This window comes from Chelonia mydas, chromosome 7 (genome assembly GCF_015237465.2).
Source record: "Chelonia mydas isolate rCheMyd1 chromosome 7, rCheMyd1.pri.v2, whole genome shotgun sequence".
NCBI lineage: Eukaryota > Metazoa > Chordata > Testudines > Cheloniidae > Chelonia > Chelonia mydas.
The window spans coordinates 315,920-342,529 of NC_057853.1; the positions used below are offsets into that span (position 1 = coordinate 315,920).

General features: G+C 48.2%; 1 protein-coding gene across 7 annotated transcripts in view; it reads left to right on the forward strand.

Annotated features, from left to right (window-relative positions):
- The window catches only part of LOC102938560 (SRSF protein kinase 3), a 68,554-nt gene that overhangs the window by 190 nt on the left and 41,754 nt on the right, over nucleotides 1–26,610 (forward strand). For 2 of the 7 annotated variants that reach the window (XM_037905410.2, XM_037905411.2), the window contains exons 1-5: nucleotides 289–773; nucleotides 10,203–10,422; nucleotides 10,744–11,102; nucleotides 13,814–13,918; nucleotides 17,957–18,562. The gene's annotated coding sequence lies outside the window, so the exon portion shown is untranslated. Of the gene's footprint in view, nucleotides 1–288; nucleotides 774–10,197; nucleotides 10,423–10,743; nucleotides 11,103–13,433; nucleotides 13,919–17,956; nucleotides 18,563–26,610 lie in introns of those variants that run through there. The other 5 variants (XM_027828265.3, XM_043552457.1, XM_043552455.1 and 2 more) reach the window with 4 other exon arrangements.

Sequence of the window (26,610 nt, forward strand, 5' to 3'; positions counted from 1 at the left end):
TGCTCGCCAGGTGAGCAGCCTGGAGCAGGCGCTTCCGGACCCAGGCCAGCTGGGGCTACGGGGGGGGCCGGTCGGGCCGCTTGCAGCGCCTGCCCAGGCACTGTGGCCTTCCGCGACCGGGGTGTCAAGGCAGCGGGGCGGCGAATTCCCGCGCAGGCGCAGCGACCCCAGGGCGGCCCGGCTGGAGCAGCGCTCGCGCCCCCGCTGCCGGACGGGCTCGGGGGGCGGCTCGCGCGCCGCGCTCGCGTCACGTGGCGCGTTGCCGTTGACAACGCCCTTGGCGCCGAGGCTCGCGCTGCCGCCGCTGAGGCGAGGGGCGGCCGCCGTCGGGCCCCGCCAGCGGGACCCGGCCCGTCGCTTGGCCCTGGCGCGCTCCGGTCACAGCGGCCCGAGCGGCGGAGACCCCGAGGGCCGGGTCAGGCCGTGCCGCCGGCAGCGGGGGGAAGCGGCGCGGGCCGGGGCTCCGATCCCTAGGCCTCAGCCTGTCCCGCGCCTCGGGGCCCCGCGGCCCTGCCGTGGAGCAGCGGCCTGGCCGGGCTCTGGGCCCAGCAGTGCGGCAAGAGCCTGGCGCCTGGGCAGCTCCTGCAGCTCCGCGCTTCGTGGGGCCGCGTCTCTGGCCGTCGTGGCTGAAAGCCGCTGCTGGGCTGCCCCTCGGCTCCTCCGGTTCTCTGCGGGCCAGGCCTACACGCGTTGCGAAGCAAGGCTCCCCTTGGTGCGGCGTAAACCTGCTGCCTGTTACCTTACGGGGGCCCCAGTTCCTGCGCTCTGAGAAGGTGGGAGTAACATTTCCTGCTTCGCTTGGTCCACGCTATTCGCATCCCCCTTCGCTGTCTCATTTCCGCAGCGAGCCGGCCCAGTTCTGTTCATGTCTCCCCATATGGAAGCTGTTTCATATCCCTCATCATTTTTGATGCGCTTCTCTGTATTTTTTCCAGTTCTAATATATCATTTTTGCGACGGGGCAATCAGAACTGCATGCAGTATTCAAGATGTGGTTGTATCATGAATTTATACGGTGGTATGATATTTATTGTTGTCTTATCTTGCCCTTTCCTGATGGTTCCTAACATTCTGTTAGCTTTTCTGACTGCGGTTGCAGTCAGCAGATGTTTTCCGAGAACTAGCCTCTATGATTCCAAGAGCTTTCTTGAGTAGTAACAGCTAATTTAGTCCCATCATTTTGTAAATTGGGATCATGGTTTCCAATGTGTGCATTTATCAACATTGAACCAGAGGGACAGGAAGACCCGGTGCCCCCGCAGACATCTTCCGCATTCTCCCCGGATGAAGTGTTGGCGGGCGCTTCCACCACACCACCTGCCATGGACAACAGGGCATACCAAGAGTTGCTCAAGAGGGTGGCTCAAAACTTAAGTATTCAGGTGGACATTCTCATCCCTGAAGGTCCTTTGAGTGTGACTTTGCCCCTCATTAAGACGATCCATAACACCACTAAGATGCTGTGGCAAACATCCACCTCTCTTCTTCCCCCTCCCCCCCCCCCCCATGGTAAAAGGGGTCAAGAGAAAATACTTTGTGCCCTCTAAGGGGTATGAGTGCCTGTTTACTCATCCTCAGCCGGGTACTCTGGTAGTGAAGGCGGCCAGCCAGAAAGAAAGGCAGGGACAACCGGGGCCGAGTCCTAAATCCAAAGAAGTGAAGAAGCTATGTCTCTTTGGTAGGAAGGTGTATTCTACCGGGGGTGGGGGGGGCTTCAGCTTCGCATTGCTAACCAGCAGGCAGTGCTTAGCCACTATCGTTATAATTCCTGCAACATGCTGACCACGTTTCAGAAACTGCTTATGGCAGTCTCCCTTTCGGAGTTTGTGGCTGTCCTGAAGGAGGGCAAGGTCATCGTAAGGACCTCCTTACAGGCCTCCCTGGACTCAGCAACCCAGACGATGGCAACTGTGATAGCCATGAGATGGAGCTCATGGCTTCAAGTGTCGGGGCTCTCACACAACATCCAACACACTATTCAGGACTTTCCTTTTGACTGTTCAGGACTCTTCTTGGAGCAAACATATAAGAGGCTCCACAGCCTGAAAAACTCATGGACAACCCTGAAGTCCCTGGGGGTTCATATGCCAGCCCCCCAAAGAAATCCTTTTAAGCTGCAGCCTGCCCATTGCTTCTATTCAGCTCATCCTAGGCAGGACTATAGCAGGAATCGGGGCAGGAATAATATACAGACGCCCTCTCAGTCCTCTAACCAGAGCGAAGACACAGCAAAGCAGCCCTCAGCCTCCAACTTTTGAAGGTGTGCCCGAGGACGACTCACCAGTTCAGATCCCAGATTCTTCCCCTCCCTTTGTGAATCATCTATCTCATTTCTACCATGCCTGGGCTCAAATCACCTTCGACCAATGGGTCTTGGGTCCAGTAAAATTGGGATAGTCTCTCCAATTCTGTTCCCTCCCACCTTCCTATCCTCTTCAGGGACCCTTCTTATGAACAACTTATAGTGCAGGAGGTGCAAATGCTCCTACAATTCGGGGCAGTCGAAAGGGGTTCTACTCCCGGTATTTCGTAATCCCCAAGGCCGAGGGTGGGCTCAGGCCTATTTTAGACCTGTGAAACCTAAACAGATTCATGAACAAATTGAAGTTCCGCATGGTCTCCCTGGCTTCCATTATTCCCTCCCTGGATCTGGGGGACTGGTATGCCACCCTTGACTTGAAGAACATGTACTTTCAAATGTCCATAATCCTGTCCCACAGACAGTTCCTCCATTTCATGGTCAACAACACCCACTGTCAGTTTATGGTCTTTCTCTTCGGCCTCTTGGCAGCCCCTCAGGTGTTAACTAAGTGCATGGCGGTTGTGGCAGCCTTCCTGCGGAAGTGGCAAGTGCAAGTATTTGCGTACCTGAATGACTGGCTAATCAAGGGTCGCTCCCGGGCCCAAGTGGAGGCCCACATGAGCTTGGTGCAGATGACATTCCACAGGCTCGGCCTTATTTTGAACACAGCAAAGTCAATCATAGCCCCCACTCAGAAAATAGAGTTCATCAGTGCTCTCCTAGACTCTGATCAGGCCAGGGCATTCCTCCTGGAATCTCTCTTCCTTGCCATGGGCACCATCATAGAAGATCTCAGAAGATTCCTCACTACTATGGCGCAAAATTGCCTGAAACTGCTCGGACATATGGCTCCTTTTACGTTTGTGGTACAGCATGCCAGGCTGCATCTCCGTCCCCTTCAGGCTTGGCTAGCCCAGGTATACAGGCCAAACCAAGACCGCCTAGACAGATTGGTCACACTCACTCCTCAAATCCTTGAGTCCCACTGTGGTGGCTCGACCCACAAGGAGTATGTGCAAGAATACCCTTCTCCAGACCTCAACCATTGCTGTCCCTAGTCACAGATGCGTCAGTGATGGGATGGGGGGCGCACCTAGGAAGACTCAGGACCCAAGGTCTCGGGTCCCAGGCAGAACTTTTGCTGCACATCAACGTCAGGGAGCTGCATGCGATTCGCCTCGCTTGCCAGATGTGCCAAACCCATCTACAGATGAGTATTGGTATTGACAGACAATACCACAGCCATGTTCTATATAAACAGACAGTGCCGTGCTTGCTCCTCTCACTTGCGTCAGAAAGCTCACAAGCTGTGGAACTTCTGCATCGCCCACTTGATACATTTGGAGTCTTCCAGGCTCGCAGAACGAATTGGCTGATCATCTCAGCAGGTCCTTTTAGGGCCACGAGTGGTCCCTCCACCTGGATGTTGCCATCAACATCTACCAAAGGTGGGGATTTCCCCAGATAGCACTAGTCACAACATGGCGTAACAGCATGTGTCAGCAGTTCTGTTCCTTCCCATGGTGGCCTGGGCTTGCTCGTGGACGCCTTTCTCTTCCCTTGGAAGGGGCACTTGCTGTATGCGTTCCCGCCCTTCCCGCTCATTCACAAGGTCCTGCTGGAGGTCTGACAAGAGGGAGCATCAATAATCTTGATAGCACCAGCGTGGCCACGTCAGCCACTGGTTCACCACGCTTCTAGACCTGTTGGTGGACACGCCTATAACTCTGTCCCTGGTCCCGGACTTCATCACACAGGACCAGGGCCGCCTCCAGCATCCCAGTCTAGAGTCTCTCAACCTCACAGAATGGAAACTCTATGACTAATCCCATTAGAGCTTGCATGCTCAGACTCAGTTAGGGAGGTTCTCCTTGGCAGCAGAAAGCCATCCACTCAGGCCACTTATCTAGCTAAGTGGAAGAGGTTCTTGATTTGGTCGTTGCAGAAGGGCACTCCTCTGTTACAGTCAGCAATTCCCTTCATCCTGGACTGTGTACTTCACCTAAAACAGCAAGGCCTGACAGTATTGTCAATAAAGGTGTACCTGGCTGCTATTTTGGCTTTCCATCCCAGCTCAGCTGGACAGTCAATATTCGCTAATTGCATGGTTTGCCGCTTCCTCAAAGGGCTAGATAGACTGTACCTTCAAGCAGTGTTCCCTCTAATTTTTTACATCCAGGTGCGGAATGAATTTTGTTATGTGCACCAATATGGAGGTAATGTGTGACACATCACCTTCATATTGGGGCACATGACAAAATTCATGTGGTGGGGGTGGGGCTGAGGGGTTTGGAGTTTGGGATGGGGCTCAGGGCTGGAGTGGAGGGTTGGGATGCGGGGGGGGGGGCTCAGGGCTGGGGGGCAGGCTCTAGGGTGGGGCTGGGGATGAGGTGTTTGGGGTGTGGGAGGGTGTTCAGGGCTGGGGTGGGGGGGATGAAGGCTCTGGGGTGTGGGCTATGGGGTGGGACCAGGGATGAGGAGTGCGGGGTGGGACCAGGGATGAGGAATTCAGGGGTGTAGGCTGCCCCATGGCTGTGGTGGGGAAAGGACTCCCCCCAGCCCTCTCTCTCTCTCTCTCGCCGCAGCAGGTCAGGGCAGGGGGAGATGCGCCTCTCCCTGGCTGCGGCAGGTCCACACTGGGGCCAGCAGGTCCATGCTGGGGGAGAGGCATCTCTCCCCTTCAGAGCCCTTGCATGGGGCTTAATAGGCAGCTGCACGGCCACGCAGCTTAGAGTGAACTTAGCCCTCAAGTAAGGCAGCCGATTCCCCCATGGCATCGCAACCTTGTGCTCTTGAGGCCGATGGGTCCTCCCTTTGAGCCCCTAGGAACATGCTCTCTACTTTACCTTTCTTGGAAGGTGGCATTCCTAGTAGCTATGACGTCAGACAGGAGAATGTCTGAGCTCAAGGCCCTGAGATCCGATCCCCCTTATATTGTGTTTTATAAAGACAAGGTGCAGTTGTGGCTGCACCCAGCTTTCCTCACAAAGATAGTTTAGCAATTTCACGCAAATCAGGACATTTTTCTGCCAGTGTTCTTCCCTAAGCCACATCCTAATAACCAGGAACGGGTGCTCCATTCCCTGGATGTCAGACAAGTGTTAGCCTTTTATATTGAGCGGACAAAGCCATTTCAGAAATTGACACACCTCTTCATTACGATTGCTGAGCAGATGAAAGGGGCTCCCAGTGTCGTTCCAAAAGATCTCTTCGTGGATCACAGCTTGTATCAGGGCGTGCTACAACCTAGCAAAGATACTGGCCCCAGCATTAATGGCGCAAGCTTCATCTGCAGCATTTCTGGCGCAGGTTCCAATTCAAGACATTTGCAGGGTGGCAACATGGTCGTCTGTTCACACCTTTACGTTGCACTACACCGTCACACAGCAGGCTAGAGACAATGCTGCATTTGGCAGAGTGGTGCTGCAGTCTGTGACTTGGTGAAGTCTGACCCCTCCTAGGGATTGCTTGGGATTCACCTACTTGGACGTGACATGAGCAATCACTTGAAGAAGAAAAACGGTTACCTACCTTTTTTACCTGTTGTTCTTCGAGATGTGTTGCTCATGTTCATTCCAAGACCCACCCGTCTCCTCTCTGTCAGAATATCCGGCAAGAAGGAACAGAAGAGGCGGCGGATCAGCAATGACCTATATACGTACACCTCCATGAAAGTGCAACTCCAGGGGGCTCCACAGCCAACCCGATGGGTACCACTAAGGGAAAAACCTTCCGGCAACTGAGCATCCGGCAGGCACACATCTACTTGGAATGGACATGAGTGAGGCTACATTTTAGTCACATATATTTTTAGTAACAGGTCACGGGCAGTAAACAAAAAGTCATGGGCCGGTGACTTGTCCATGGCTTTTGCTAAAAATACCTGTGACTAAATCTTACCTTCTGGGAGTGGGGTGTTCCTGAAGACTGCTGTTGGGGTGGGCAGCAGCGTGGGGCGATGCTTCTGCTGGGGGGCGGCCTGGGGCCCCTGCTGCTGGTGGGGGTGGCCCGGGGCCCCCTGCCGCTACTGCTGGTGGGCGCGGGGCCCTGCTGCTGCTCCCGCTCCAGGTAGGGGGTGGCCCATGGCCCCCTGCTGCTGCTGCTGCTGCTGGAGGCCCTGGGGCCCTGCTGGTGCTCCCGCTCCAGGTAGGGGGTGGCCTGGGGCCCTGCCGCCACCACCGTTAGTCCAGGCGAGGAGTGGCCCATGGTTCTGTTGCCACTCTGCGTGGGGAGCGGCCAGGGTCACCATTGCTGGTGCCGGACCGCTGTTCCAGGGCAGCGCCGGGGATAGGTGCCTGGGGCTGCCAGAGCAGCAGCTCGTGCCGCTGGCCCCTAGGCTTCCCCAGCTGCTGGGGTGGTCCTGGGGTCAGCTGCACCAGTGCTGCAAAATTCACGGAGGTCATGGAAAGTCACAGAAGTCATGATCTCTGTGAATGATTCGCAGCCTTAGACATGAGTAGCACATGTCAAAGAACAACACTTAAAAAAGATAGATAACCATTTTATTTTTATTTTTTTCATGAAATGTTATTGCTAAGAGTGATTACTTCATACAGTTTCTCACTTGTCTTATGTGTTGAAGCTGTACTGACTGGATGCCTCTGGGCTTCCAGCTTATAATAGAAGAAGCAGGTGTGCCTCGTGAACACATGCCATGGGACCCTAGTATAAGGCGAGTCTCACCCACAGCTGCTCTTCTTCTAGCATATTCAACCTTTTTCCTGATGCTTGACGTACTTCCTCTCTAACCTTCCCAAATTCAGTTTAGGTGCACTTTTTATGTAGAGTGCCACCAAGCATTTTGTTAAACAGGTCCTCCGTGCTGGTATTCTCCAAAGATTCAGCTGCTAGTCGCTACTCTTCATTTTCCCATGGAGGCCTAAAAATGATCAAGACCAAAGTAAAAACTGATTTTGTAATCAATTATTTTGGAATTGTAATTAATTATGGTAAGGAATGTATGTTCTATAACTACATGAATACCGTTCACGGACCAGGTGCTTGCTCTTGCCAAGGCTGTAAGTGTCAGCTGAACATTGTCAAATTCATAGCTGGCAACCAGACCAACTCACCTTTGTTAGTATTATTCAAGCTAGGTGTTAAACTTGTAAAGATGTGTTTAATGTTTGCACTCTGTAAACTGCTTGTAAGTTGCTGCATGCATTAATCTTACTTGTAATGTCTGTATCTGGTGTTGTAAGGTAGTATGCAAGTTTTGCTTTATACCAGTAAAAATGCCATCTCTGGACTTGTGAACCCAGGCAGAGGAGGAGTGGTTTCCCCCACCCATCCAGAGGAACTATCAAAACTAAGTGGGCCATTGTGGAACATCACGAGACAAAGACTAGGTTAATGGCTCTTTCACACCCATGAAGGTGGTATGTGCAAGAAAGCTCCTCCCATCAGCTTGAATTCTGGAAGAAGGAAATAAAAATAGCTGACAGGAAAATTCTTCATCTGTTCGCTGTTTGTACTCTCAGACGGCTGGAGTTAGGAAACAAAAGCAGAGATCCCGAGAGCCAACCTGGATTAACCCTAAAAGACATTCAGTGCTGACAGATTACTACACCGCTCACCTTTTGGAACCCTGGATTGTAACTCATGTATATATGTTGTCTGCTTTAACCTGTGAATAACTCATATTTCTTGTTCCTAGTTAATAAATCTTTAGTTAGTTTACTATAGGATTGGCTACAAGCGTTGTCTTTGGTATGAGAACTGAGGTACAAATTGACCTGGGGTAAGTGACTGGTCTCTTGGGACTGGAAACAACCTGAATCTTTTGTGATCTTTGGTATATGGCAAACAACTGTTGCTAAATCCAGCTTGCCTGGGTGGCAAGATAAACTAGAGTGCCCAAAGGGACTGTTTGTGACTCCATGATTAGACTGTTTATAGTGCTTCAGGAGTTCACATTTGTTAATGGGTTAGTGAAGTCTAATTTTAGAGCATATAATGAGTTTGGCATGTCTTCCCTGCTTTTAGACAGTGTGCCCTGATATTGGCTGTGAACCACTCCAGACAATGTGACAACCAGAGCCTAATCATAACTCTTTTGGCACAGTAAAGAAAGCTGATAAACAGCACTGAACTGGTTCTTTTTTGTCAATGATTGTGTCATAAACATAGAGATAAGGGTAGCATAAAATCCCTCCTGGGCAGCTGTACTGAATCACTTTACCTGTAAGGGGTTAAGAAGCTCAAATAATCTAGCTGGCACCTGACCAGAAGGACTAATGAGGAAAGAAAATACTTTCAAATCTGGGGCGGGAAGGTTTTGTTTGTGGCTCTCTTTGTTTGTTCCCTCTCTGGACGGAGAGAGAGACCAGGCAGGTACAACATCTCCTGAAAACATACCTGAAATGAACCATCTAAAATTACAAAAATTGTAAGTAAGGCAAGGAAATGTGTTAGTTATCTTTTGTTGTGGCTTGTGAATTTTCTCTATGCTAAAGAGGTAGTTTCATTCCTTTTTTTGTAACTGAAGCTGAGTCGAGAGGGGAGTCCTCTGTGTTTTAAATCTTTTTATTACCCTGTAAAGTTACCTTCCATCCTGAGTTTGCAGGTGTGATTCTTTTACTTTTTTTTTTTTTTTTTTAAAGTTCTTCTTTTAAGAACCTGATTGATTTTAGTGTCCTAAAGATAAGGGTTTGGTCTGTACTCACATTCTAAGGCAATTAGTTGGTGTATTATTCTCAAGCCTCCCCAGGAAAGGGGGTGAAGGGGCTTAGGGGCTATTTTGGGGGGATAGAGATTCCAAGTGACCCTCCCCTGAATTTTTGTGTAAATCACTTGGTGGTGGCAGCAATACTATCCAAGGACAAGCAAAGGAATTTGTGCCTTGGGAAGTTTTTAACCTAAGCTAGTAGAAAATAAGCTTGGGGGTCTTTCATGTGGGTCCCCACATCTGTACCCCAGAGTTCAGAGTGGGGGGTGTGGAATCCTGGCAGATGGTAAATCAACTTGAAGCACTGCTTCCATTTATAGTAATTGTAACATTAAGAAAATTAATCAAGTATCATTTGTGAGCATTAACTATAACGCAGTACTGTCAGTCGAAGGCCACAAATTAACTTTGTTAGGGCTGCACATTTGACATGCCTGTGTTAAAGCGTAGTTAAAACAACTGATTTTAAAACATTTTCTCAACTGTCTGTCTCCATAATTGTTCTAGGTTTGTCATGTTTGGTATCATTGTGTTCATGTGAGAAAGGGCTTTTGAATGAGACCCCAACTTGATCCATTTCCAACAATGTTGAATTATCAAAATTTCTACCAACTGGAGGATCTGGAGCCAGCGAGGAAGGGGGACAGAGAGTCCCCCTGCCACACTGCAAAGTGTGACACCACTGAAATTATGATTCTGTAGATTTTTACAAAACAAGTGACGCTTTCCTTACTTTTCTGTCATTAACTTGCCCACAGAATTACACATGTCCCCACACTATTAAGGGCTTTTAAGGGAGGCTCAGGCCATTGTACTGAAGTCTAATTAGATTCCCCTTTGTCTCTTGTCATCCTTGTAGATGCCTTATTTCTTTTGCTAGCTAACGTCTAAAGCCAGGAAATCCTGTTAACCACTGTTCCCTCTAAGCTGTGCACGTGTGCGCGCACACACAGATCCTAAATCCCACGCACACGGTGAAACACTGCGCGCACAAAAATTTGCACAGAAGCACAACAGTTTGCACAGAAGAAATTTTTTGCGCACATGGCCTGTCAAAAATTAGCACAGAAGAAATTTTTTGCCCACACGACCTGTCAAAAATTAGAGAGAGCATTGCTGTTAACCTGAATCTACCCCACATGGAGGTCACAGGGTGTAATGGAGGGAGGTGGAGAATGTTAGAGCTAACATACTTTCTCCTGAGTGTGCCCTATTTTCTCTTTGTTAGTGTAGGTGGATGGTGGTTATTGAGAGAGATTTCTTCAGGTGAAGGAGATGGGCTTCTACATCAGCTCCTTGTCCAGAGCTGCCTGTGGCAAAGCATACCTGGACTCCCAGTCACCCCCAAGACATTATCAGGTGGCTCCAAGCTACAATTACAGATAGACAGATCTTTACTACAAGGCTAGCAGGGGCAAGGTGGAGAAACTCCAACAACTCCTAATGACCTCAGGTATGTCATTCTCCTAAAGCAGGGCAGGTGTGAGAGAGCCTTTCCTGGCTACTGGAGATATAGTGAATGCAAACATTCCCATGGGAACATAAGAGTTGCCAGACTGGATCAGAATGATGGTCCATCTAGTATAGTGTCCAGTCTATCAGTGACTGATACTAGTTATTTAAGAGGAAAAGTGTCTCCTGTCTCTGCTCTTTAGAGGTTTAAGATTCAAATACCCCAGTTTAAGCCAGCCTCTAGCCAGACCATCATGGCCAGTTCTCTGTGCTACAGGCAGCTTCCCTGTGAGCTTGCTGATGATGTCCCTTTGATTTTTAGACAGGGAGCTGGTTGACAGGAAGAATTACTATGGCAAGACTCCACTCTACTGGACTGCGTATAAAGGGCAGAAGCTTTCCATGGAGTTACTGCTACAACATGGAGCCAGCGTGAACACTTGCTGTATACATGGATGAATGTTCCTTCATGCAGCCATTGGCCTCTTCCCAGACTGCACTCTGCTGCTGATACAGGGAAGGTGTTTTGAATCCACTGCCACCTAATCGCCTTGTGATGTGGCTCCTGTTGCGATTCTCAGAATGTCTCTGAACTCAAATGTGGAAAGTCTTCTAACTGGGCAGCACCTAAACCAGCCCAATTCAAGGTCCCCATTGTGCAAAAGGGGCTACTAATAACAGGTGTCTCAGTTTTGAGATTTTCAATTTAAGAATATAGGGGCCTGATTTTTCTTAGGATGCTGAGCACCACAACTCCAAGTGAAGTCCAAGAGAGCTGCACCTGAAAATAGGGCTTAGGTGTTTACAATTAGACATCCAAAACTGCAAGTACACAAAATCAGCGCTCACTTTAGGAAATTAGAGCCTAAGCTTTTGGCCCATCCTCCACCCTGGGCCACGTGTCTAATTTGTATCTTGGAGAACAGAGTTTCCAACCCTGCTAGGAAGCTATTTGTGGTCAAAGAATGTTCAGCTTAAAATCCTTCCCCCTTTTGCAAGGAGCAGCCATTTATAATGTATTATGTGTTTGCAGCTACAGCTGCATGTGACAGTCCACATTTCAGCTGTGGCCTTGAACATCTGGATAGGGGGTCAGATCCAGGGCACCTCAGCAAGGAAAAGTGGGTCAAGTGAAGCATTCATCCCCTCCCCCTATCCCTAGCAAAGAAATATGGAGCCCTTCCTTGAAGTAAAAGTAACACCTACTAAATATAGTAAAGCTGGTCTCAAAGTGCTAATAGGAGGGGATTTATCACAGTAGAGCAGTGACACTCAGGCAGACATTTGGTGGTTGCAAGTGGCTCTTTAATGTGTCTCCTTTAAGGTGATTTAATTATTAACCAATCAGGATGCTTTCAATAAATTCTCACTTCTGTGGCTCTTTTGGGTAATGTTAATCACTAATTTGGCTCGTGACCCACTGGGGTCTGAGTATCACTGCATTAGAGACATCAGTAACCCGTTTGAATCCTCATTCTGTGCCAGATGCTTGTAATTCTTACTTGTCAGCGTCCCATTGAGATAGATGGGATGAGTCTCTTGTTTGCAGGGATGGGAAACAAATATTAAAGCAGTTGTTTTTATTTAAATAATGAAACAGAATGATGGGAAGCTTCCAAAAAGCTAATGAGAGACCAAGGCAGGTCCTGCTCAAGAAGGCCAATGGCATTTTGGGATGTATATGTAGGGGCATTGCCAGCAGATCGAGGGACGTGATCGTTCCCCTCTATTCGACATTGGTGAGGCCTCATCTGGAGTACTGCGTCCAGTTTGGGGCCCCACACGACAAGAAGGATGTGGAAAAATTGGAAAACGTCCAGCGGAGGGGCAACAAAATGATTAGGGGACTGGAACACATGACTTATGAGGAGAGGCTGAGGGAACTGGGATTGTTTAGGTCTGCGGAAGAGAAGAATGAGGGGGGATTTGATAGCTGTTTTCAACTACCTGAAAGGGGGTTCCAAAGAGGATGGATCTAGACTATTCTCAGTGGTAGCGGATGACAGAACGAGGAGTAATGGTCTCAAGTTGCAGTGGGGGAGGTTTAGGCTGGATATTAGGAAAAACTTTTTCACTAGGAGGGTGGTGAAACACTCGAATGCGTTACCTAGGGAGGTGGTGGAATCTCCTTCCTTAGAAGAATTTAAGGTCAGGCTTGACAAAGCCCTGGCTGGGATGATTTAGTTGGGGATTGGTCCTGCTTTGAGCAGGGGGTTGGACTAGATGACTTCCTGAGGTCCCTTCCAACCCTGAGATTCTATGATTCCTTCTATAATAACCCTTCTACAATAACTCATATGTCCCCTGAAGTTCTCCTGAGGCTGCCCTGTTTGTCTTGGGGACCCTCTACTGTGCAATCAGACACACAGAGTACGTGGCAAACTGGGATCATTACTAAAGTGAGTTACAGAACTCTGATCTAGTTTGGGTTCTGTCCTGATGTCTGAATGTAGGAATTGCCATACTAGATTGGACCCAGGGTCCACCTGGTTCAGTCTCCTGTCTCTGACAGTGGTCAGCGTCAAATGCTTCAGAGGAATGTGCAAGAATGCCAAAATAAGTAGTTGTTTTATAATCTGTTCCTATGAACGTCTCAGATCTACTGCCCAGATGCTCCCTGTGCATCTGAAGAGGATCTGATTATACAGGCACCAGATGGGAAAGATACAAAACAGTTAGTGACTAGTGGAGCTGGGGCTGGGAGAAGGAAATAGAGCAACTCAAGGACTATTTTCACCTCCAGCAAGGAAACCCAAAGACCTTCCCTGCTACTAGGCCAGTGGTTCTCAAACTTTTGTGCTGGTGACCGCTCTTACACAGCAAGCATCTGAGTGTGACCCCCCGCCCCCTTAAAATTAAAAACACTTCTTTAATATTTAACATTGTTATAAATGCTGGAGGCCAAGCAGGGTTTGGGGGTGGAGGCTGACAGTTTGTGACCCCCATGTAATAACCTCGCAACCCCCTGAGTGGTCACGACCCCCAGTTTGAGAACCCCAGTTTTCTTCTGGTTTCAGAGGAGCAGCCGTGTTAGTCTGTATTCGCAAAAAGAAAAGGAGGACTTGTGGCACCTTAGAGACTAACAAATTTATTTGAGCATAAGCTTTCGTGAGCTACAGCTCACTTCATCATCTCACTCAGTCACTCACGGCTTGCTCACTTTTCTCCCTGCTCAGGCCTGTACTATATGCTATATGCCTTTGTGTGTGATCTTTAGCACCACCATTAATTTCAGGACTTAGTGACCATTACAGAGCGGGCATGGGGGTGCCTGTATGTCTGGCCACCAGGCCTGATTATTGCAGCTTTTTGGTAATTCAGACATGTATGTAATTTTAAAATGGAGTTGTTTTCTCCCCTTCCCTCTGCATGGTGCTGATGTGAACCTTCAGGATAACTGGGGAGTGACTCCCATGTACCTGGCAGCTTGCAGTGGGCAGATAGAGTGTATCCGGCTTCTGGTGCAGGCTGGCGCTGACATCACTTACAAGAACAAGGTATTTAAGTTTCAGTGAGACATTCACAAAGGCACATGAGATGCTCTAAACCTGGTCTGTAACTGCCCCACCATGAGCTGGGCTCTTGTCCATTTTCACAACCTGAGCACAATTGGGTTTGGTTGGTACTCAGGGGGAAAGTACCATAGGAACACCTAACATGCCATGGGACGTGTCAGTAAGTGGCACTTTTCCCTCAGTCATCTCTGAAGTGATGCTCCAACATGGTGCTGGAGATGCCAGCTTCCATATGAGAACAAAAAGAAAGGTCCTGCCTGTCTGTTGTCATTAAAGGTTACATGGAGCTTTTGACAAGAGCTGGAGTGTTAGCCCCAGTGCCCACGTGAATTATTACATTCTGCCTCCCTAGATTTCCCCTGCAGTTTCAATTCGATATGGGATTCTTCACTTCCTAATATAAACTGATTTGTACTGTTGCTTGATGCTGCTGGATTTTCCAGCTCCCACTTCTCATGGGTGTCTGTGAAGCTGTATAAATAGTTGTAAAGTGCCTTGAGATGGAAGGTGCTCTGAAAATGTAAAGAATTAAGAAACAAAGGAATGGCCATACTGGGTCAGACCAAACGTCCATCTAGCCCAGTATCCTGTCTTCCAACAGTGGGCAATGCCAGGTGCCCCAGAGGGAATGTACAGAACAGGTAATCATCAAGTGATCCATCGCCTGTTGCCCATTCCCAGCCTTTGGCAAACAGAGGCTAGGGACACCATCCTTGCCCATCCTGGCTAATAGCCATTGATGGACCTATTCTCCATGAACTTATCTAGATCTTTTTTGAACCCTGTTATAGTTTTGGCCTTCACAACATCCTCTGGCAAAGAGTTCCACAGGTTGACTGTGTGTTGTGTGAAGAAATACTTCCTTTTGTTTGTTTTAAACCTTCTGCCTATTAATTTCCTTTGGTGACTCCTAGTTCTTGTGTTACGAGAAGGAGTAAATAACACTTCCTTATTTACTTTCTCCACACCAGTCATGATTGTATACACCTCTATCATATCCCCCCTTAATCGTCTCTTTTCCAAGCTGAAAACTCCCAAACTTGATTAATCTCTCATCATACGGAAGCTGTTCCATACTCCTAATAATTTTTGTTGCTCTTTTCTGAACCTTTTCCAATTCCAATACATCTTTTTTGAGATGGGGCGACCACATCTGCATGCAGTATTCAAGATGTGGGTGTACCATGGATTTATATAGGGGCAATATGATATTTTCTGTCATATTATCTGTCACTTTCCTAATGATTCCCAACATTCTGTTCGCTTTTTTGACTGCCGCTGCACATTGAGTGGATGTTTTCAGAGAACTATCTACAATGACTCCAAGAGCTCTCTCTTGCATGGTAACAGCTAATTTAGACCCCATCATTTTATATGCATAGTTGGGGTTATGTTTTCCAATGTGCATTACTTTGCATTTATCAGCATTGAATTTCATTTGCCATTTTGTTGCCCAGTCACCCAGTTTTGTGAGATCCCTTTGTAGCTCTTTGCAGTCTGGTTTGGACTTAACTATCTTGAGTAGTTTTGTATCATCTGCAAATTTTGCCACTTCACTGTTTACCCCTTTTCCCGGATCATTTGTGAATATGTTGAATAGTACTGGGCCCAGTACAGACCCCTGGGGGACACCACTATTTACCTCTCTCCATTCCAAAAACTGACCATTTATTCCTACCCTTTGTTTCCTATCTTTTAGCCTGTTACCGATCCATGAGATGACCTTCCCTCTTATCCCATGACAGTTTACTTTGCTTATGAGCCTTTGGTGAGGGACCTTGTCAAAGGCTTTCTGAAAATCTAAGTACACTATATTCACTGGGTCCTCCTTGTCCACATGCTTGTTGATCCCCTCAAAGAATTCTAGTAGACTGGTGAGGCATGATTTCCCTTTACAAAAACCATGTTGACTCTTCCCCAACAAATTATGTTCATCTATGTGTCTGACAATTCTGTTCTTTATTATAGTTTCAACCAGTTTGCCCGGTATTGAAGTCAGGCTTACTGGCCTGTAATTGCCGATATCACCTCTGGAACCCTTTTTTAAAATTGGCGTCACTTTGCTATCCTCCACTCATTTGGTACAGAAGCTGTTTTAAATGATCGGTTACAAACCACAATTAGTAGTTCTGCAATTTCACAATTGAGTTCCTTTAGAACTCTTGGGTGAATACCATCTGGTCCTGGTGACTTACTACTGTTTAATTTATCAATTTGTTCCAAAACCACTTCTAATGATACCTCAATCTGGGACAGTTCCTCAGATTTGTCATCTAAAAAGAATGGCTCAGTTTGGGAATCTTCCTCACATCCTCAGCCATGAAGACCGATGCAAAGAATTCATTTAGTTTCTCCGCAATGGCCCTATCGTCCTTGAGTACTCCTTTAGCATCTCGATCGTCCAGTGGCCCCACTGGTTGTTTAGCAGGCTTTCTGCTTCTGATGTAGTTAAAAAATTTTTGCTATTATTTTTTGAGTCTTTGGCTAGCTGTTCTTCAAATTCTTTTTTGGCCTTCCTAATTATATTTTTACACTTCACTTGCCAGAGTTTATGCTCCTTTCTATTTTCCTCACTAGGATTTAACTTCCACTTTTTAAAAGATGCCTTTTTGCCTCTTACTCCTTCTTTTACCTTGTTGTTTAGCCATGGTGGCACTTTTTTGCTTCTCCTGCTATGTTTTTTAATTTGGGGTATACATTTAAGTTGAACCTCTATTATGGTGTCTTTAAAAAGTTTCCATGCAGCTTGCAAGGATTTCACTTTTGGCACTCTACCTTTTAATTTCTCTTTTAACTAACTTCCTCATTTTTGTGTAGTTCCCTTTTCTGAAATTAAATGCTACAGTGTTGGGCTGCTGTGATGTTTTCCCCGCCACATGGATGTTAAATTTAATTACATTATGGGCACTATTACCAAGCAGTCCAGCTATATTCACCTCTTGGACCAGATCATGTGCTCCCCTTAGGACCAAACCAAGAATTGTTAAATCGTTCCATCATCTGACACTACTACAGCATCTTCCATCCCAAAGGGCTTCACGTACCTTGTTACAATGACATAATTCATTTGAAGAATCACATTTCTCTCTGAAAAATATTATACCTACTATTGTTACAAATATTCCCCCAGTAAGTTTGTTCTAACAGAAAGTTGTTAGAGAAAAATTTCTCTCTCTTTTTTCCAGGGTGTTCCTTTTGCGTTTTAGTGTGAATTCATGCTGAAATTCACAAAGTTCAGTGGTCCCAGCAGCTCCCCTCACATGTGCAGTCATCCCCCGCCCCTCTTCTTTTGGGTGTGGGACGTCGCAGCAGCTCCTCTTGGACATGCAGTCGTCCCCTACCCCCTCCCTCTCAGCATGGTCTGAGGCTCCCTCCCTCATCCTTAGGTCGCTGGTTCATCTCCGACTCAAAGGAGTGGGCTTTGGATGATTTAGTTGGGGACTGGTCTGCTTTGAGCAGGGGATTGGACTAGATGACTTCCTGAGGTCCCTTCCAACCCTGATATTCTATGGCACATCCCAGCGACTCCCCTCACATGCACAGTTAGGTTGACCAGATGTCCCGATATTTGGGGCTTTTTCTTATATAGACCCCTATTACCCCGCACCCCTGTCCCGATTTTTCACACTTGCTATCTGGTCACCCTATGCACAGTCGTCTTCTGCCCCCAGTGACTCCCTTCACCCCACCGCACCCTTTCCCAGCGTGCTGTGCTTAGGCTTTAACCCCCTCCCTACTAGTCAAAGCAGGTGGGCTGAGACCCTTCTGCTTGAGTATTTATTCACTCTAAACGCTGACTTTGCTTGCTCGACCTCAACCCCATGTGGCCTTTCACAGCACCAGCCCTTAATATTATCCCCTGGCTTTCCTCACCCCTCAGCTCCACCCCACCTTCTCTACCTCAGCCATGCTCCCCAAGCACCTGCCCTCACCCTCTAGCCCCACTCTCCTCCCTCAGTTTGTTTATCAGATGATCATCCAGAACAAAGCCTGACCCCAGCTGCTTTCTTCCTATCTCAGAAGACAGGAGATCCCCCTAAGCATCTGGTCTCACAAACTGCACGGATATCCTGGATTGAATCCTGCTGCCAGCAGCCACGCTCCCTGAAACACCTCAGCTGCCTGCATATCCAAACTGCCCTTGGGCATCAGAGGCTTGAAGCCATTGGGGGATTTGACCTCCCACCCCCACTGAAGTGCTACCTTATGTACGAGGACCTTGTTCTGCAGGAGGGCCTGTAGCGGTGAAAAGTCTGGCCAGTCGATACCTGTACCCTCAAAGACAAAGTGACAGTGGGGAGAGGAGCTGACATTGTTTCATCTTTTCAGTCTTCAGCTCCTCAAAGCCACAAGAGATACAGATTTTGTGTTGTCATCTTACCTTTCTATAGCCTAATCTGAGCCCCATTCTGGAATGTGTCAGAGGCTGCTGTCTGTGGAGACTGTTGGTGACTCTTACTCTGTAACATGCCTGTAGCTCCAGGGTGCATTCTGAGGAGAGCAGAGCTCTGTCTCCTGCCCTGAAGAGCTTGCTAGGTAACATGCTACAGCAGGAATCAGAGAGCTGGTCTTCGCCAGGAGGAGAGAAGGGGAGAAGAGGTTTCTCTCCCTCCATTTCTTGTTCAGGTATGAGTTTGACAAGTGTTACAGGAACAAAAATGTGCATACAGGCACCCACCTGCAGTCAGACCTTTTACTGTTGGAATACTGTCTGGCCCCAAAGGAAGGCACTGGGGAGTTGCTGTGATTCTCCATTCCATCTGCTTGCCCAGGTACTATAGTATCAGAGCACCGGTGATTCAAGGCAGGGAGGAAGGTGGACACTGACCCATTGCCATCCCCTACTGTTCTGCAGCAGCTAGATCTGTTTTTACATGTCCCTTTGACTCATGTCCCTCACTTCACTGCCACCACATTCTCACCTCCTGTCACCTGCTGCACCTCCGTTAGTTTCTGCCCCTTGTCCTCACTCCCCTCCCACGTTACTTGCTTACTTGAGTCAGGCATCTTGCTTTCCATGAAGTGTGCGTAGAGGAAAGAAGAATCAATTCCAGTCCACTCTCCATAAGGCCAGATTTTCAGCTCCCATGGAAAACAATGGTGACCCTCTGTCTCTGCTCCATTGAGGAGAATCGGAGCTTCTGGGTGGGGAGCCCTTTTGGAAGTGTAGCCCATAGTATGCCATTAACTGTTGGGTTCACTGGGTCTGATTTCCCTGTATTAAAGGCTGCCTCAGATGCCCGGGGAAGAGCCTGGACCAAATGCCAGCAATTAGAGTTGCACAATTAGGACATGTGATCTGAGTCTTCACAGCCTGTCTTGGCCAAGAGGGGGCTCCACAGCTTTTCCTGGCCACAGAGCTGGGTCGGGGGCAGAGCCAGACTTTTATTTAAATACTGTGAAATTATTGCAACTAGTTGATATTAAACAGTGCCCTCGAGCCCAGCTAGTGCTGACAGGAGGTGGGGGCTGTTAGGGGTGTGGCTGGCTGGTGCAGAAAGCCATGGGGTGTGACTGTCCTCATTCAAACTAAAATACAGGCAAAGGCTGCCTGAGTGTTTAAGAAAGCACAAGCCACAAGGTGGGGGAGCTCTGCCCCCTGCCTCAGTGACCTTCCTCATCTCAGTCATATGGTGGGGGGCTCTCTAGCACAACTGCGGGCCTGTCTGTGTGCCCCTTGTGGGTGTAGCCAATCCAGGATGTTTGGCTCTTTGGCAAGGCCTAGCTCCAAATTAGGAATGAGGATTTCTCTAGGGGGGTTGGAATGAGCCAGTCCCAATAGGGATTTTCCTCACTGTCCTGCCTGTCTGCATTGGCAGTTATTCTTAATACTGGAGGAAGAAGGGTTAGAGGTCAGGGAACAGCAGCTTGGGAGGGGAGGGGGGAGAAAGACCTACTCTCTTTAAATCACAGCCTGACTTCCCTAGCCCCTCCCCATGCAGTGTTGTGGCTTAGCTGGAAGATCTAATTTTAGGAGGTGATAACCCCTCCCCAGTGACTTCCCTAACAGACAGTAAGTCAGCTTGTGCAGCATTAGCAAGACATATTTAGGAATAAGATCCAGGTAGGGGTCCTTGGAAGAGGGAAGGACCCAAAGAATGTCTAGCTTTACTGAAAGGAGGCAGTGCACAATGGGGGAGGAAGGTGTATGATGTCATTTTAATATCCTTGTTTTCAATTATTCCCATTGCAAATACTAGCTGCTAGAGGACCTGGGGGAATAGGTAGGGTATCAAGGGTTGTGGGTCTCCAAGGACTCACTCTATAATGTGATTATGCAACTGTATAAAGGGCCCCACAATTTCTTTCTGCCAAGATGGTGTATAAAACCAAATCCATTTTCCAGCCCTAGAGTTCAGAGTGGGGAAGGAACTTTGACAACTCCAAGATCTCTTTCTTGAGTGAAAAGAAAAGGAGTACATCCGATGAAATGAGCTGTAGCTCAAGAAAGCTTATGCTCAAATAAATTGGTTAGTCTCTAAGGTGCCACAAGTACTCCTTTTCTTTTTGCGAATACAGACTAACACGGCTGCTACTCTCAAACCTGTCATTATGCAAGGCACTGAATTTAGCCATATGGAGTGGAAATCTATCAACTTCATGAAAAAAGTCATACAGTGTGTATGGTAACACCCATTGTTTCATGGTCTGTGTGTATATAAATCTCCCCACTGTGTTTTCCACTGAATGCATCCGATGAAGTGAGCTGTAGCTCACGAAAGCTTACGCTCAAATAAATTTGTTAGTCTCTAAGGTGCCACAAGTATTCCTTTTCTTTTTGCACATACACAAAGTGTTCTAGTAATACAATACTTAATACAATGAAATATGTGTGGTCTCTATATACTCCTATGAGTACATTCACAGTTAAAAGCAATTACTTAACAGTCACATTAATATTTATCATTAGACATTTAACTATTAACGCTTAACTAACACTTAACATCCTAACATTTAACATCCAGTAAGCACTGGCCAGGCAGTTATCAGATGGATAGTAGGGGAAGATCTCACTCAAACCACAGGCAGTTGGCTTTATTTACAGTGAAACCCATATACTCTTGGATAGTAAATAGAAAGAAGATTAGGCTTACACAAACACCACAATTCCCTCTGATCGTCTAAGACAGTGGTTCTCAATTTTTTTTTCCCACAGACCACTTGAAAATTGCTAAGGGTCTCAGGGGACCACTTAATGATCTTCCCAAGTGTTGTTTATACCATTCGTTAACTATTGTAAATCACTTTGGATAAAAGCGCTATAAAAAACAAACTTAATAATGTGCTTTTATTTGTAGAACAAAAAAAGTTTAACACTCATATTTTAATATCAGTCATCCTACCTTTCTAATGCGATGGATGTGCCCTCTCTCCCCTGCCATAGCAGCCCCCGAGCTGGGGCTGGAAAGGAGGGGTGTCTCCCTCTCTCCTCTGCCCCCGCAGCACCCGAGCTGGGGCTGGGAAAGTCTCTCACTGGCAGCCGCAGCCCTGGAGCTGAGGAAAGTTGCCTCTTTCTCTGGCCGCCGCAGCCCTGCACATCCCAAATTCCCCCCGCTCCTCTTCTCATCCCACTGCCCCCTCCCACCTACACTCTATTCTCCCAAGGCCATCACTTCACCTTACATGTGCATCTTCTCCAGGGTCCAGGCACTTAATTAGTGGAGCCCGGCCTGCACGGCTCCACTAATTAGGTGGTTGGCCCTTCATTTTCTCATGTGCAGACGGCCAGGCATGCACCTTAGAGGGAACTATCCACAGACCACCTGAATGGAGCTCGGACCACAGTTTGAGAACCTATGGTCTAAGAGGTCCTTCTGTCCTGTCAAATTTCAGAGTAGCAGCCGTGTTAGTTTGTATCCGCAAAAAGAACAGGAGTACTTGTGATACTTTAGAGACTAACATTTATTAGAGAACAAGCTTTCGTGGATGCATTGAATGGATGCATAGAATCCATTGGATGCATAGAATGGAACATATAGTAAAAAGATATAGATAGATAGATTAGATATAGATATATATACACACACACACATACAGAGAATGAGGAAGTTGCCATACAAACTGTAAGAGGCTAATTAATTAAGATGAGCTATTATCAGCAGGAGAAAAAAAACTTTTATAGTGATAATCAAGATGGCCCATTCAGATAGTGGACAAGAAGGTGTGAGGATACTTAACTTAGGGAGATAGATTCAATATGTGTAATGACCCAGCCACTCCCAGTCTCTATTCAAACCCAAGTTAATGGTATTTAGTTTGCATATTAATTCAAGCTCAATAGTTCATAGAATCATAGAATATCAAGGTTGGAAGGGACCTCAGGAGGTCATCTAGTCCAACCCCCTGCTCAAAGCAGGACCGATCCCCAATTAAATCATCCCAGCCAGGGGTTTGTCAAGCCTGACCTTAAAAAAAAGTTTCTCGTTGGAGTCTGTTTTTGAAGCTTTTCTGTTGCAAAATTGCCACCTTTAAATCTTTTACTGAGTCGCCAGGGGGTTGAAGTGTTCTCCTACCGGTTTTTGAATGTTATGATTCCTGATGTCAGATTTGTGTCCATTTATTCTTTTGCGTAGGGACTGTCCGGTTTGGCCAATGTACATGGCAGAGGGGCATGGCTGACTTAGAACAACGCTTCCTTAGCTCTCATCCCCTAATGCCCCTACTCTACTTGCGCTACATTGATGACATCTTCATCATCTGGACCCATGGAAAAGAAGCCCTTGAGGAATTCCACCATGATTTCAACAATTTCCATCCCACCATCAACCTCAGCCTGGACTCCAACGAGAAACGGCTGAGCTTGAATTAATATGCAAACTAGATACCATTAACTTGGGTTTGAATAGAGACTGGGAGTGGCTGGGTCATTACACATATTGAATCTATTTCCCTAAGTTAGGTTTCAGAGTAACAGCCGTGTTAGTCTGTATTCGCAAAAAGAAAAGGAGTACTTGTGGCACCTTAGAGACTAACCAATTTATTTGAGCATAAGCTTTCGTGAGCTACAGCTTATGCTCAAATAAATTGGTTAGTCTCTAAGGTGCCACAAGTACTCCTTTTCTTTTTCCCTAAGTTAAGTATCCTCACACCTTCTTGTCAACTGTCTAAATGGGCCATCTTGATTATCACTACAAAAGTTTTTTTCTCCTGCCGATAATAGCTCATCTTAATTAATTAGCCTCTTACAGTTTGTATGGCAACTTCCTCGTTCTCTGTATGTATATATATTTATCTTCTTACTATATGTTCCATTCTGTGCATCCGATGAAGTGAGCTGTAGCCCACGAAAGCTTATGCTCTAATAAATTTGTTTGTCTCTAAGGTGCCACAAGTCCTCCTGTTCTTTTTGTTCTGTCAGGGAGTCCGCTGGTTTTGAGAACAATGGTTATCTGCTGCTCTGGTACAGATGGCTGCTTTGGGGGGAGCTGCTTGCTGCAGTGGCAACTGCCATTGAGGTAAAGGCAGCTGCAGAGGCAAATGCTGCTGTCTGGTGGCAGATACGGAAGGCCTGCTGGCTGCTGAGGCTGTTTGGTAGCTGCTGCTGGAGAAGCCTGCTGGCTGAGTTGCTTACGGTCGTTGTTGCCAGGGCAACCTCAGGGTTCTCTTGCTGCTGCTTCTTTTGCTGCTTGAAGCTGCATGCAGGTGGCTGCTGCTGCTTTGCAGGTATCTTGCAGCTTCTGCCCGTTAAGCTCCGAATCCACAACTATTATTACAAGCTCAGCCTATTGGCTGCTGCCCTTATCTAGTGTGTGCGCGCGCTCATGGTTCGAGCCTTCAGCCAATCAGCTTTCTAGCTCCTCCCCTAGTCCCTCCCTTGTGATGTTAGCTTTAAGTCCCTCCTCGTCACATGTACCTGTATATCATCCTCTGATGATATCGTCTTTAAGCTCCTCCCCTGAGGCCATCTTGGATTCTAGGGCTTTTTGCTGAGTCATTCCCTACCGGAGGTGGAATTCCCTAGTATGTCAGAGGAAATGTAATTTCCTGCTACCTCACACTGTATCTCTCAGAGGTGGAATCTTCCATTACCCTCTCCCTATATCTGCCATTTTGGTCAGCCATGTTGGATTTTCTGAATTTAAATTATCATTCATTTCTACGTAATTAAAGCCTTTATCTTAAAACTAATTACTCTTTTATGCAGCCCAAAGCATCCTGATACGGTTACCAATCTAATTATTTCAGTTGGGGGAAGTGAATTTTATGGCAATTTTAAACCCCTTCTAAGGTTTTTCTGCAAGGTACTGCAAGGTATTTCAGAACATCTAAAAGTGCAATCTCTTGGTACACTAGCGGGAAAAGTACTGCAGAACTTGAAAGGGGGGTGTGGTAGAGAAAAGATGCAGAGCCACTGCTGGAATTCTGCATAGCCAGCTTTTTGTGCATGCACATAAGTGCTCATGGGAGTGTGATTCTGGGATATGTACGGTAGTGATTGCACAGGCAATTCCATTCACATTTCCTGGGCTGCATATGCCGGAGAGTGCTGACCCTGCACAGAAAAAGGAGAGGCAAGACAAAACTCAGGGAGGGGCCTACTAGAAAGGCCATCAACCTAACAGGCCCTGTCTGCTGCTCATTGTGCGCACTAGGACTGCTGTTGAGCTGTGTGTGTTATGACCCCTGGGGTTGAGCTGATCAGTGTGCAGGAAAGATTTTGTATTTCCATCTCAGCTAAGCTGTAAACTTTGTTCTATAAATAGGGTGACCAGACGTCCCATTTTTAAAGGGACAGCCCTTATTTAAGTCCTCCTGCAGGTGTCCTGACTTTTTCTTAAAAATGGGCAAATTGTCCCATATTTTCTGTTTTCCGCCCTACCCACCCGCCCACCCATTGGTACTGGTGGGTCCTGCTGCCAGCCAGATCCCTGCTTGCCAGCCGCCCGCCCACAGCCAGGGGGAAGGGGAGTCAAGTGGCTGCTGATTGGGGTGGGTGTGCAAAGCTGGTGGCTGGGCAAAGGTGCAGCGCGCAGGGCTGGCTACTCCCCCTGCTGGTCTGTCAGTGCAGCCCCCGCTGTGTGCCGGTTCTCAGCCAGCAGGGCCCTGCCCCCGGCCCATCCCATTTCCAGCCGGCGCTGGCTGCACGCTGCAAGCTGCGGTGGCTGATGAGTGTGGGTAGGCGTCAAGCGGTGGCCAGTTACGTGTCGCCTCTGCTGCCCACCCATTGGCCCTTTACATGTTCCCCCTCTTCCTGTCCTCTCCCTGTTTTGCTCCTTCGCCGCAGCCCCACTGCTCCTCCATATCCCCCCTGGTGGGGCTCGTCCATCTCCCAGCACTGTGCAGAAAACCAGCCCCTGGTTGGAGTGCTCAGCTCACCAGGAGCGTGGCCGGCAGCCTCCTTCCTTCCCCCACTGCCTCTGGCTGGGCTAGCGCCCCAGGAAAGCCCAAGACCCTGTGGCCCAGGGCGCTGGCCAGGAGGCGCAGAGCCCTGCATGTGCCAAAGGGGAAGCCTCTCCCCTCCTCAGCTAAGCTCTGGAGTGGTGAGGGGGAAGGGGGGGGGCGCGATTTCCAGCCTGTTCACACCCTGAATCTTCAGGCTCCGCAGCAGGCCCCAGGGCAGGGGCTTAGCACCCTCTTCACCTGCCCCTCCCTGTCCCGGGTCCAGGCCCAGGGAGCGCCGGGCTGCTCTGTCCCCTAGACACCCTCCCCTGCTGAGCCGCCTCTCTGGCTGGGTTCGCTGAAACCCCTGCAGTCAGTTTCCCTGGGCCCTGGTGCATGATGCATCCTTAGGGCTTAACCCGTTCCTGCCCGTGTTGTAGCCAGGGGACAGGAGGTGGCTGGGCTATGTCGGTGGCCAGCAGCAGCCTGGAGGTGTTAGCTGCCTTTCGATACTGTGCAGGCAGGAAGGGACAAGCTGCTTCCAGCCATACGGGCGGGGGTCGGGGAGAAGAGATCAGCTCTGCAAAGACATGGGGCAGGTCATTCCTTCCTTCCCTCCCCCTACCCCCCTGCCTCCCCTGAAGCTGGAAGTAGCTCTCATCCTTTCCCTCTTGCACAGTGCCAAAAGGCTGCTGCAGGCCACATTCTGGTGTGCACCCTAGCAGAAATCTGGAGAGCGGGGGCATGAGATCCTGCGTGCCCCCTCCCCACTTGTGTTTCCTCGGGAAGACATGGCACGAGGTAGCAGGAGAGGCGTGTCCGTCCCGGGGGCCCAGACAGGCATAGGGGGTGGAGTGTTCCCAGCAGGGAGGAGAGGGTCAGTCGGTCACCCCCCCTCACCCTCCCCCCATGAGAGAGAGGGGTGTGTGTGTGTGACATCTCCCTATGTGTATAAGTGGAGGAGGGTAGCGGTGTGTGTGTCACCCCTCCCCATGTGAACCCTAAAGCCTTAAAGATAAGAAGATAAATAAAAAGAATCCAACTACACAGTATTTCTTTTTAACAGGGGCTCAGTCAACTTGATGTTAATTTGAACGTTTGTACTGCATAGTTCTGATTGATTGCCGTTGAACTCGCTTGAATACGAGTAATTTTACCAGGTGTCCCGTATTCAGCATTGGAAAATATGGTCACCCTACCTATAAATAGCCTCCAGGGAACTTTCAAAGGATTTACTTTGTGGCTGGATAGACCTGATGCTAGGAGAGAGTTAGAAGCAGGAAACTTAAAACAGGTGCAAAGTTATGAGTACAGTAAAATGACCCTATCCCAAAATGTCCAAGGTCTATTCTGAA